The 10,294-nt window shown below is 53.1% G+C and overlaps 1 long non-coding RNA gene across 1 annotated transcript; it reads left to right on the top strand.

Annotated features, from left to right (window-relative positions):
- Nucleotides 1-7,907: 7,907 nt before the first annotated feature.
- LOC309580315 lies at nucleotides 7,908-9,993 on the top strand. The gene is made up of 2 exons (XR_014226976.1): nucleotides 7,908-8,115; nucleotides 9,093-9,993. It is a non-coding gene; the product is annotated as an uncharacterized lncRNA (long non-coding RNA).
- Nucleotides 9,994-10,294: the final 301 nt, after the last annotated feature.

The raw sequence follows: 10,294 nt of genomic DNA, 5'->3' as shown, positions 1-10,294 counted from the left end.
AAGTTCTGTGATTACCACAGGCAGGTAATGTCGATCAGTTCTCTGCTTAAACTCTTCATGGCTTAGAGATTGCCAAACCCCAGGTCTGACTGCCAGGGTGTCTGCTTCCACTCGAGGATTTTGCAAGGACTCAGCTTAAACAGGTCAGTGATTCCTTGAAACAGACTTTGGGAAAAATATTTCTCTTTATCCTTGATGAAAAGCTCCTCAAAGCCACCACTCAGAAGTTCAAACCACTTCATTGTGGAGCAAGATCTCCCGACTAGTTATCTTTGGGAAAATACACTGACATTTGATCAAATTATATCTCCAGAATTCTGAGTTTACACATCACATCCCATGGAAAAATAACATCTGTTCATGTAATCGCACATAATATCAGAGTGCAGGCAAATGAAATTGCCCAGGCAATCAGAAAAGTTTGGGAAGTCATCCACAAAATTTGAGTAAAACATTTTGGCTTTGGAAAACACAGATCTGTTAAAATTTAAACTTGCAAGAACACAAAACCTTTCTTTCTTGGGTGTTATTTTGCTTGCTAAAAAATGAGAAAGGTATAAATTTGAAGATGTTGAAACAACTCCCATGTATACCGCTGTGCAAAACCTTCCCAGGTTTTCTTCTAACAATGACACATTGTTTAAAGCTTCAAAATGCTACATTATGACGTTTTATTTAATGATAAAAAAGACCCAAAGTCACGTGAAGCGTTTAAGATTTCCTGTACGAGCAGAGTGCAGGGCTGGTGGGCCTGTCTGAACCAGCAGGGGACTTGGGGGGGCCACAGCATGAACCTGTGGGAGGGTTGGGCTGGAGACCCTCTCAGACTGGTTTGACGTGAGCCAGGCAGGTGATTTTGGGGCCACCAGCTGCCCTCAGCTCTGTGCAGGGAGAGGAGCTCCCTCGTGTCCCACAAGTTGAAATGTGCAGAACGCCCTTGTGGCAGGGGGGCTCTCCCTGTGGATCCTGCGGTCATGGGCAGCCTGGAGTCCTTCTAGGGATGAATCCACCGTGCTCGGGCTGTTGGCAGCAGGGACAAGGGGAGAGCTCGCAGGCTGCAGGAGCTGGCTGCCTTCCCCCACCCTGTGCCAGCCCTGATGGGAGCTCAGGAATTTCCAAACAAACCCAGGGGCCACGAGCATCCCCTGGGCTGCTGACAGGGTGTCACTGCTGGCCCACGACTCTCACAGCTTACAAAGATTGCAGTGACACTTGGCGTCTCTCTGATTTCAAAGCCCCGGTGCTGCAGTGCTCCCTCCCACCCTCTCCTCCTCGCTGGGGGGCTCAGGGCAGAGCACCAGCCCAAGATGTCACACGGACGTGGATCTGTGGAGGGCCTGGGCATGCAAGAAAGGGGAGCACAGGGTGGCCTTAGGGCTTCTCACCAGGAGCTGCACACTCTACCCTGAGCAGGTGCAAGAGCCAGGGACCTGCCCCTGCTCAGCATTCCACAGGATGGGCCCAGATTTCCATGAATTTCAAACAGGGACACGTGCCCCTGCTACAGCTAACCTCAACCAGCCCCTCCAGGCAGCCTGTGCCACCCTGCAAACCCCTTTACAGGACTCAAGGCTGGCTGTGAGGACACCATGGTTCACCTGTCTGCCTGGGGTGGGGGGTGGAAGATGGGGCACTGCTACAGTCTCCATGCAGCTCTCTGGGGAAAACATGCTGCAGAAATGCCACTGGCAGCCCAGGGCAGGTGACCAGGATGCCTTCCTGGGACAGGCAAGTGGTTCAGAAACGAGAGCATTTGGTGCCTGCCTGCACAAGCTGGGCTTGTTTGCCCCAGCCGTGGTTTACAGGTGTCCATGCAGGCAGAAGGCAGCTGCCTTTCCTCACCCCAGCCCAGCCCCAGTGACCAGGCAGCACTGAACCGGTACTGAAGGACAGCACTGACATCAGGCAGGTGTCTGAGCTTGACAGAGACCTGAGGAGAGTTTCATTGTTTGGTTTCACCATGTTGTTCGTTCTGCTAAAGCCACCTCTGACACTGAACACACCTGAGCTGGTCACTGCTGGCAGCTGCTCACACGTGCCGGGATAATTCCCGCAGGTGCTGCTCTCTCCTCACATCCCTGCTGGTGGTGCTTCTCTCCCAAAGCCCTTCTGAGCCCTCCCTCCCCCTTACCAGCTATCAGTCACATATTTTATTCACTCTCTTCAGGTTATCCCTCTGGATCCCTGCTGCTCTCCTGAGGACACACCTTCTGCTCCATCCCACACAGCCCATCACCCTTGGGATCACTCCAATCAGTGCCCCAAAGCCGCTTCATTCGCTTCTCTGGGCCTTTCTATCAGCCCCTGCTCTGCCTCATGCCCGTGCTGGCAAGAACAACTTTTTGATTCATCCTCTGCACCACACTCACCACAGGAGGTTCCCACCCACGCCTCCAATGCAAATAGGGACAGTCCCAGCACACCTGGGGGTCACAGTGGCTCTATCCTCACTCCTAAAGTAAAACCCGCTGGGGCCTATTCCCCAGCCTTGCGGCCAAACGCCAGGACCTAAAATCTCTAGGAATGACGACTACATTTATTCATCCCAGAACAAGCTCCCTCTCTTCCAACTGGGCAGAGCGGCTGGGCTGTGACAGGCACTGCCCCTCAGCTGGGCACAGGCTGGTGAAGTCCAGCTCACCCTGCCCAGCTGTGCTGACTGCCCAAAGCCTTGGCATGACCCCTTTGCTCATCTGGACAGGGGCAGCAGCTCCCAGACACACTGCTGCGACCATAGAGAAACTGGAGAGAGATAAGAGTCTCCAGGTGGCATTATCGCCTCCCCTCCCACCTGGTACAAAGCACTTATCTCATTCCCAAGGGGCTGGGATACAAACAGGAGCAGTGTGTCTGATCCTGGGGCGAGCGCTGTACCAGCCTGGGATCCTCCAGAGAGGAAAGCAGCAGCTCAGCAAAGCTGCAAGCCTGAACCTTCAGGAAACAGTCCTGTCCACAAGCTTAGCAGCAAACCCTGGCTGCCTTGTCCTCATCCTGATCCAAATTCTCACAGCGTGGGTGGGTGGGAAGCTCCCTGAATTGCTTCCCCACTTGCTGAAATGGGCTGAAATTCAGAGCTGATCACATTTTCCCCTGTGCCTGTCAGAGCCCAAACGGGAAGCCCAGTAACCGACACATAAAGCTACTACTGATAGCTGCACACTTGTTCCAGACAAAAGATCAGGAGATGTATGTCATAAAAAGGCAGAGATGTCTTCCAGATGTTTTTGTGTGTTGGGTCTGCACAGATGTTTTCGATGTCTGCCCATAAATGTAAGAAATGTAAAACATTTGTGTCCCACAGATGTAGAGATTAAATTATGCAAGAGATGTGATAAATCTCTGGGTAATGCGAGAAGACCATGAACTATTCACATTCGTTGTTTTTAGTAAAATCAGCCCCATTTTCCAGAATGCAGCTGTGAAGGAGAATTTTATTGTTATTAAACGTGACTAATCATTATGTAGGAGGTTGAAAAGCAGCACACACGGAGCTGTATGGACCCATACATTGCAAACAGTGGGGCAGCTGGTGAGGCAGAAGGCAGGGCTGGTGCAGCTTGGGGGCTCAGGTGGCACACAGGGGTGACATGTCAGAGCCATCCCAGCCACGCTGAGGGCAGGACTGGCAGCTCACAGCTCACAGGCACAGCCTCTCCTGCCCCATGACCACCTCTGCACATGGGAGAGAGCTCAGCCAGAGCAGGGTGGGACGGGCAGGTTCGAGGCAGAGCTGGAAATGACCCCAGTGCCCAGCTCTGCCAGGGCAGAAATTATTATGAAGATGCTGTTTAAACAACGTTGTTTATTTCTTGTGATATCACGTGCCAGTCAAGCACTTTATACTAAACCCCAGCTGAACCTTGTGCTGCCTTAAGGACGCTCAGGTCCTGACTGCATTTCCAAACCGTGCTTGGTGCCAGGGTGGACTCTGCACACACCTGCTCAGTGCAGCAATCCCAGGTGTGGGGGAGCTGGGGTTGAAGAATAGTGCTGCAAAATCCTGTGGTACCTCTCTGACCCCAGCCCCACAACCTGCTGGCACACTGGCAGCCCAGCCCACACCCCAGCCAGCCCCACTCACTGCCAGGAACAAGGGACACAGCCCCGAGCAGCTCAGGAGGCCTCACAGGCTGCTGTGCTCGTGCAGCCCAGCTCTGAATCACAGAATCACAGAATCACAGAATCACCAGGCTGGAAGAGACCTCTAAGATCATTGAGTCCAACCCATGCCCTACCACCTCAACTAAACCACAGCACCAAGTGCCACATCCAACCTTTTTTAAACACTTCCAGAGATTCCACCACCTCCCCAGGCAGACAATTCCAGCAGTTCACCACTCTTCCCGTGAAAAACTTTTTCCTAATATCCAGCTTATATATCCCTTGGCACCGCTTAGTGCTGTGTCCTCTTGTTCTGTCAGTTGCTGCCTGGAGAAAGAGACCCAGCCCCACCTGACTGCAACCACCTTTCAGGAAGTTGTAGAGAGTGATAAGGTCACGTCTGAGTCTCCTTTTCTCCGGGCTAAACAACCCCAGCTCTGCCCCCGTTACATCAGAGAAGTCTGAGTTTTGTGTCTGTGTTTGTCAGGCATGCTGAGCGAAACAGTGCCCAGATTTCACAGCTTCCATGTTATGCCTTTCGCCTGGGGAATTTATTGCTCTGCCCCCCTGCATGGCAGCCCCAAGGGAATGAAATGTCCCTATTTTGGGGGATTGAAATTCAGCCGTCTCTGTCCCAGCCTGGCCTGCGCTGACCCTGCTGCGGTGCCTGGCCGAGGGGGCTGAGCAATGAGCAGGCAGCCCCTCCCTGCCCTGCACCTCTCCTTGTCCAGCCCTCCACACAGCTGGGGGGATCTGCAATGATGTGCTGCAGGCTGGCAGTGTTGTCACACCAGAGGACGCTGGCTGCTGCCCAGCTAAATCTGGGTCTTGGCTCTGCTTGCAGCCCTCATCTGCTCCATGGGGGAAGTTCCCATGGTCCCCAAGGCACCACTGATGCCAGGTAGGAGCAAGAAGTGCTGGGACCAGATCCCCAGATTCCCTCCAGCTCTAGCAGATCTGGAGTTGAGCACTGGTCAGCTCAGAGATGTCATCAACACCTGCACCCCTTTTAATTTCACCAGTGTGGAGAAGAGGAGAACAGAGCAGAAATTCCCAAACCCTCCATCCCTGGTCAGGCTGGGAAGTGTTGGAGGCTCCGGCTCTCCTGTCGCTAGGAAGACCTCAGTGCTTCCCCATGCCAGTGTGCTAAATCCTTGCTTGCATCAAGGAGACATGGCATTTTCTTGGGAATCCTCTCTGCTAAGAATATCCTCTATTTACATATTCACCCATGTGGGGGCGGATGGGAAGCAGGGCAGTGAACTGAATGTCCTTGGAAGATGTGTGTGTTGGTTTCCATGGAGCTGGGTGCTGGCCGTGTCTCTGTTTGCGCTGATCACGTGTGGTTACAGCACTGGTGACAGCCCCGGGGCCGGTGCTGCCCTGTCACCTGCCACCCCACGGGACTCGCTGCCTGTTCAGAGGGCCTGGAGCAGGTGTGAGGGGTGCACGTGTTCCTGTGTGTTCCTAGGCATGTGAGGTTCATCCTGATTCCCCTGGTGCCCTGTAGTCACCACACACACACACACACACAATCACAGAGTCACAGAATCCCAGAATCACTGAGGCCTCCAAGACCGTCGGGTCCAACCTGTGCCTGATCCCCACCTTGTCCCCAGCCCAGAGCACTGAGTGCCACATCCAGTTATTGCCTGGACACCTCCAGGGATGGGCACTCCAAACCTGCCTGGACAGCTCCAATGTCTGAGCACCCTTTCCATGGGGAAATTCCTGCTGCTGTCCACCCTGAGCCTGCCCTGGCCCAGCCTGAGGCCGTTCCCTCTCCTCCTGTCCCTGTTCCCTGCCAGCAGAGCCCGACCCCCCCGGCTGCCCCCTCCTGTCAGGGACTTGTGCAGAGCCACAAGGTCCCCCCTGAGCCTCCTTTGCTCCAGGCTCAGCCCCTTTCCCAGCTCCCTCAGCTGCTCCTGGGGCTCCAGACCTTTCCCCACCTGCATTCTCTTCTCCGGACGCATTCCAGAACCTCAATATCTTTCTTGAAGTGAGGATCCCAGAACTGGACACAGGACGTGCTGTAGCCTCACCAGCGCAGCCCCCGTGTGCCCAATGCACGCATTTCCATGTGCCCAAGCAATGCCAGCACAAGTGCCCTGTGTCAGAGCACTGCCAGGGCACAGCCTCAGGAAATGGCATTTGGCCCAGCGGAAGGGCAGCAGATGCCATCCCGGGTGTCAGGTTTATGGTTGGACTTGATGATCTCCAAGGTCTTTTCCAACCTGAATTCTGTGGTTGCTTTCTGCAGTCTGGGCTCTGAGCTGGTCAGATGCATCATCAATGCAGGAGGTGCTCCTGCAGAGAGACTGAAGGCCATGGCAGGTAAAATGGATCATTCTGGAGATTAATTCCTCTTCCTACATCAACCTCAGAGGGAAGATCCTAAGAGGAGCTCCTAATGTCTGCTTATGAGCTCCCAGCACGTGACTGGATGTGTGTTTTGGCCTCACAGATGTGTTGCTAAGGAGAGAGGATGACTCCTGTATACCTAATGGACATTCAGGGCCCGAGGAGATCCTGTTTGTGCAGAACAAAAGGTCAGGCAAAACCTTGGCAAGACATGGTTTTCCAGCTCCTCTGCAGAGATCTGGTGCATGGGCACGTGTACACCCAGTCGGAGGAACCTTGCACTGGAGAGGCTCGTTTCTCTCTGATGGGCATGGCTGTCTGTGGGATGTTTAATGACCAAAGCCAAAGGAGAAGATGGAAATTAATTCTCCTCAGGCTGAGAGTAGGCAGGCAAGGACAGCTTGGAATAGGAGAGAATGTTCAATAGCTATGCTGTGTCAGTCCTATACCCATCCCCCCGTGCCAGTGTGTCCTCTCTGTTGCTGGTCAGTTACGGGTGTTGGATCTCTGCTCTGATGATTTTCCATGCAATTCCCAGCCCTTGGATCTGAGGAGCAGGAGGCTATCACCAAGCCCTTGTATTTTATAGTCTCAAAGATTTTTCTTCACGAATGTAATTGCTTTTTGAGGCCAGTTACACTTTTGGCCTTACACTGTCCCACAGAAACGAGTTTCATGATGAATTACAAGTTGTGTGAAAAAGTGCTTCCTCTTGTTTGTTTTAAATCTGCTACCTGACAATCCCATGGTCTGCATCCTTGTTCCTGAACAGAAAGAAACAGAGACTGATCGTCCCCAACCACTCACAGACGGCTCCAGGCTGTGCTACACTGCCCCATCACCCCACTCAGATGTCTCCTGCTGAAGCCCAAAAGCCCTTGTCTATTTTATGGTTCCTGTGGGCACCATTAGATGCCTGTGCTCAGTCCTTTTCTGGTTTTCTGAACTCTCCTGAGGATGAGGAGACAGGAATGGATATCCCAGCCAGCTTGGGGTGTGGGGATGCTGTGGACTTTCCACAGCAGAACCTCATTTTCTGGTTTGTTCCCAGTTCCTCTCCTCATCATTCCCAAAACCTGATTCCATTTCTTGCCCCCTACTGAGCCGATGTTTTCCATGATCTCGCCCAAGAACCCCGGATTTCTTTCCCCAGCGGTAATGGCTAATTCAGAGCCCAGCTCTCAGTTAGCAGGGAGTCCAACCACTGCATGTTTTTCATTCTGTTCCAGTTTGGGCTTGGCTGGGACAGAAGGTATTCCAGTTGGAGGCCAGGCTGACACCAGTTCGGTACCTGTTTATGTGCAAAGCCAGCCTGGGGTCACACGAGGTGCCCACAGCACGAGCCCTCCACTTGCCCCCCTCTCCTTGGCACCTCTCCGATCCCAGCACAGCTTTCCTTGTGTCCCTGCCGAGGAGCTGCCCTGCTGTGCTCTGCCAGGCCTTGCCAGCACCACTGACAGTGGGGACAGGAGCTGAGGGACATCCAGCGACAGAAACCAGGGGAGCATGGTTGGGAAAGGGGGGGACCCACAGGGTTTGCTGGGAACAGCATTCAGGTCCTCCACTATGGATCACACAGTGCCTGGCTGTTCCACGCCGGCCAAAGGACAGAGCCAGAGGTCACCAAGGAGGGGCAGGAAGCTCCCACACCAGGTAGAGCCCACGGTGGTGTCACAGGAGTGGTGGCATTAAGGTGGGGAGATGCACAGGGGTGGGGAAGGGTGGGAGCTCATGATCCCTGGGGATGTGAGTGCCTGTGTGGAACCCTGGGGATGTGAGTGCCTGTGCGGATCCCTGGGGATGTGAGTGCCTGTGTGGAACCCTGGGGATATGAGTGCCTGTGTGGAACCCTGGGGATGTGAGTGCCTGTGCGGATCCCTGGGGATGTGAGTGCCCGTGCCTCATGGGGGATGCTGGGTTTCAGGCCAACCATCTCCCCACATGGTTCATTACTCAGCTCCAGTTGGTGCTCAAGAGCATCTCTGGGTCAGACATTCCGTCAGAAACAGTGGCTGGTCCTGCTGATTCCCTGGCTGTGGGATGGGGCTCTGTGTGCATGATGGGCACAGTGTGGGACACCTCCATCCCTCCCACCGAGCAGTAGTTTGGTTCTTTAGCTCTTGCACTGCAACATTCACCTTCTTCTGTCTTTTCCTACACAGATGTGAGCCAGGGACACTTTCTGATGAGCTTCCTACTATTTATCCTTTGAGAAATGTTTTATTATTGGCTTTTATGCTTTTAGCAAGTTTTTCCTAAAAATATTTTTGGCCTGTCCTTATTATGGGTATTACATCTTACAGACATACTTTGTACTCCATTCTATCTTCCTTCTTTGGAAATTATTTCAATTTTGATGAATCTCTCATTCTTCTTGTAACTTCTTTCACTACAAAAGTATGGGAGATTTTTTTTTTCTGGGTATTTTAGCACATTCTAGATTAGTTGTATATATTTATTCCGAGCCTCTAATACTTTGTCTTTAAACAGTTTTTATGCCTTCTGTAAATATTTTACCCTTTTAGCTTTTCTTTTGAATTCCTTGTCAACTACTTTTGTATTTTTATCTTGTTCCCATTCTTAAAATTAGACTTTGGGTTCGATTTTGTTTCTTTTCTTTTCTCTATCAGTTCTAAAAAGACTTGGCCCTTTGGGTGAAGTTCTCTTTGGTCATTGGCCCAGCAAGGTCCAAAAGAGTCACAGAGATTCTGTGGTCCAGCAGATCCGTCAGCAGGAGAGATGGAGCCAGAAAGTCTCTGCAAAACTCCTGTGACAAGACCTCAAAGAACATGCATGAGAGGAAAAGAAACACCTCAGAAACCCTCAGCCTTGTGTCTTAATTAAAGAGCAACATGCTCCAGACTATTCCACACCTGGAGTAAGTGGGACAAGGAGTAACCCCAGCCCCAGCACCCAGGGAAATGCTGCACACGCTGCCAGTGGAGCCCTCCTGGCACACCCCGACCCCAGGGCCCAGCTTACACAGCTGGGCCGTGATGTCCACTCAGGCTGGAGGCTGAACAGCAGAGCCTGAGCCTGGTTTCCAGAGGCTCAGGAAAGCTGAGAGGTGCCAGCAAACAGCGTCTACCCCATCACAGACCACGGCCACTCAACCTGGGAAGAGCAGGTCCCCAGGGGCCGCCAGCAGCACGAGAGGCAGCGTCCCAGCCCATTCCCAGAGTCCGCCACAGCAAACCTTAGAATAGATACCCCGGAGGATCCCAGGGAGACAGAACAGCCTTATCCACCCCCTCAGGCAGCTCTGCTCAGTTCAGCTCTGAGAAACATCGGGCTGCCGAGTCCCAGAGCTGCCGCGTGGGAATGAGGAGCAGCAGCCTGGCAGGGGTGGGCTGCGCCGTTGTTATTTATTCCTCGCAGCGATTGCAGATAAGCCCAGCCTGGCAGGTTTTGCTCCAGCTGCCTGTCTGTCCACATGTGCAGTGAGGACGAGGCTGGTGAGATGCCTGGACAGGTGATTGCATTTTCTGAACAGGATAAATAGTAAATAAAAGTTGCTGGGCTGTGCTTTGACCACTGCAGTGACACGGTTTGTGTCTACACACGAGAGCTTCAACACTCTCTTTCTCTCAAAACACAGCGTCTCTTCTGTCCCACCCACTGGGAAGTGTCCCTCACCTGTGCTTGGCCCCAGACTGCCCAGAGAGTGGCCTGCACCAGGGTCATGCTGGGGGACAGCCATAGACACATCATGGGTGACTGCAGCTCAGCACCTGGGCCATGACCTTCCCAGCAGGTAGCCAGAGCTTGGATGACCCTGGCGGGGACAGGGAGCCCTCCTCCTCCAGCCCAGCCACACCCTGCACACACCAGG

This window comes from Coloeus monedula, assembly GCF_965178545.1.
Source record: "Coloeus monedula genome assembly, chromosome: 19".
Lineage (NCBI taxonomy): Eukaryota > Metazoa > Chordata > Aves > Passeriformes > Corvidae > Coloeus > Coloeus monedula.
Note: the sequence above shows the minus strand (reverse complement) of the source record. Positions and strands in the feature narration are given on the sequence as shown.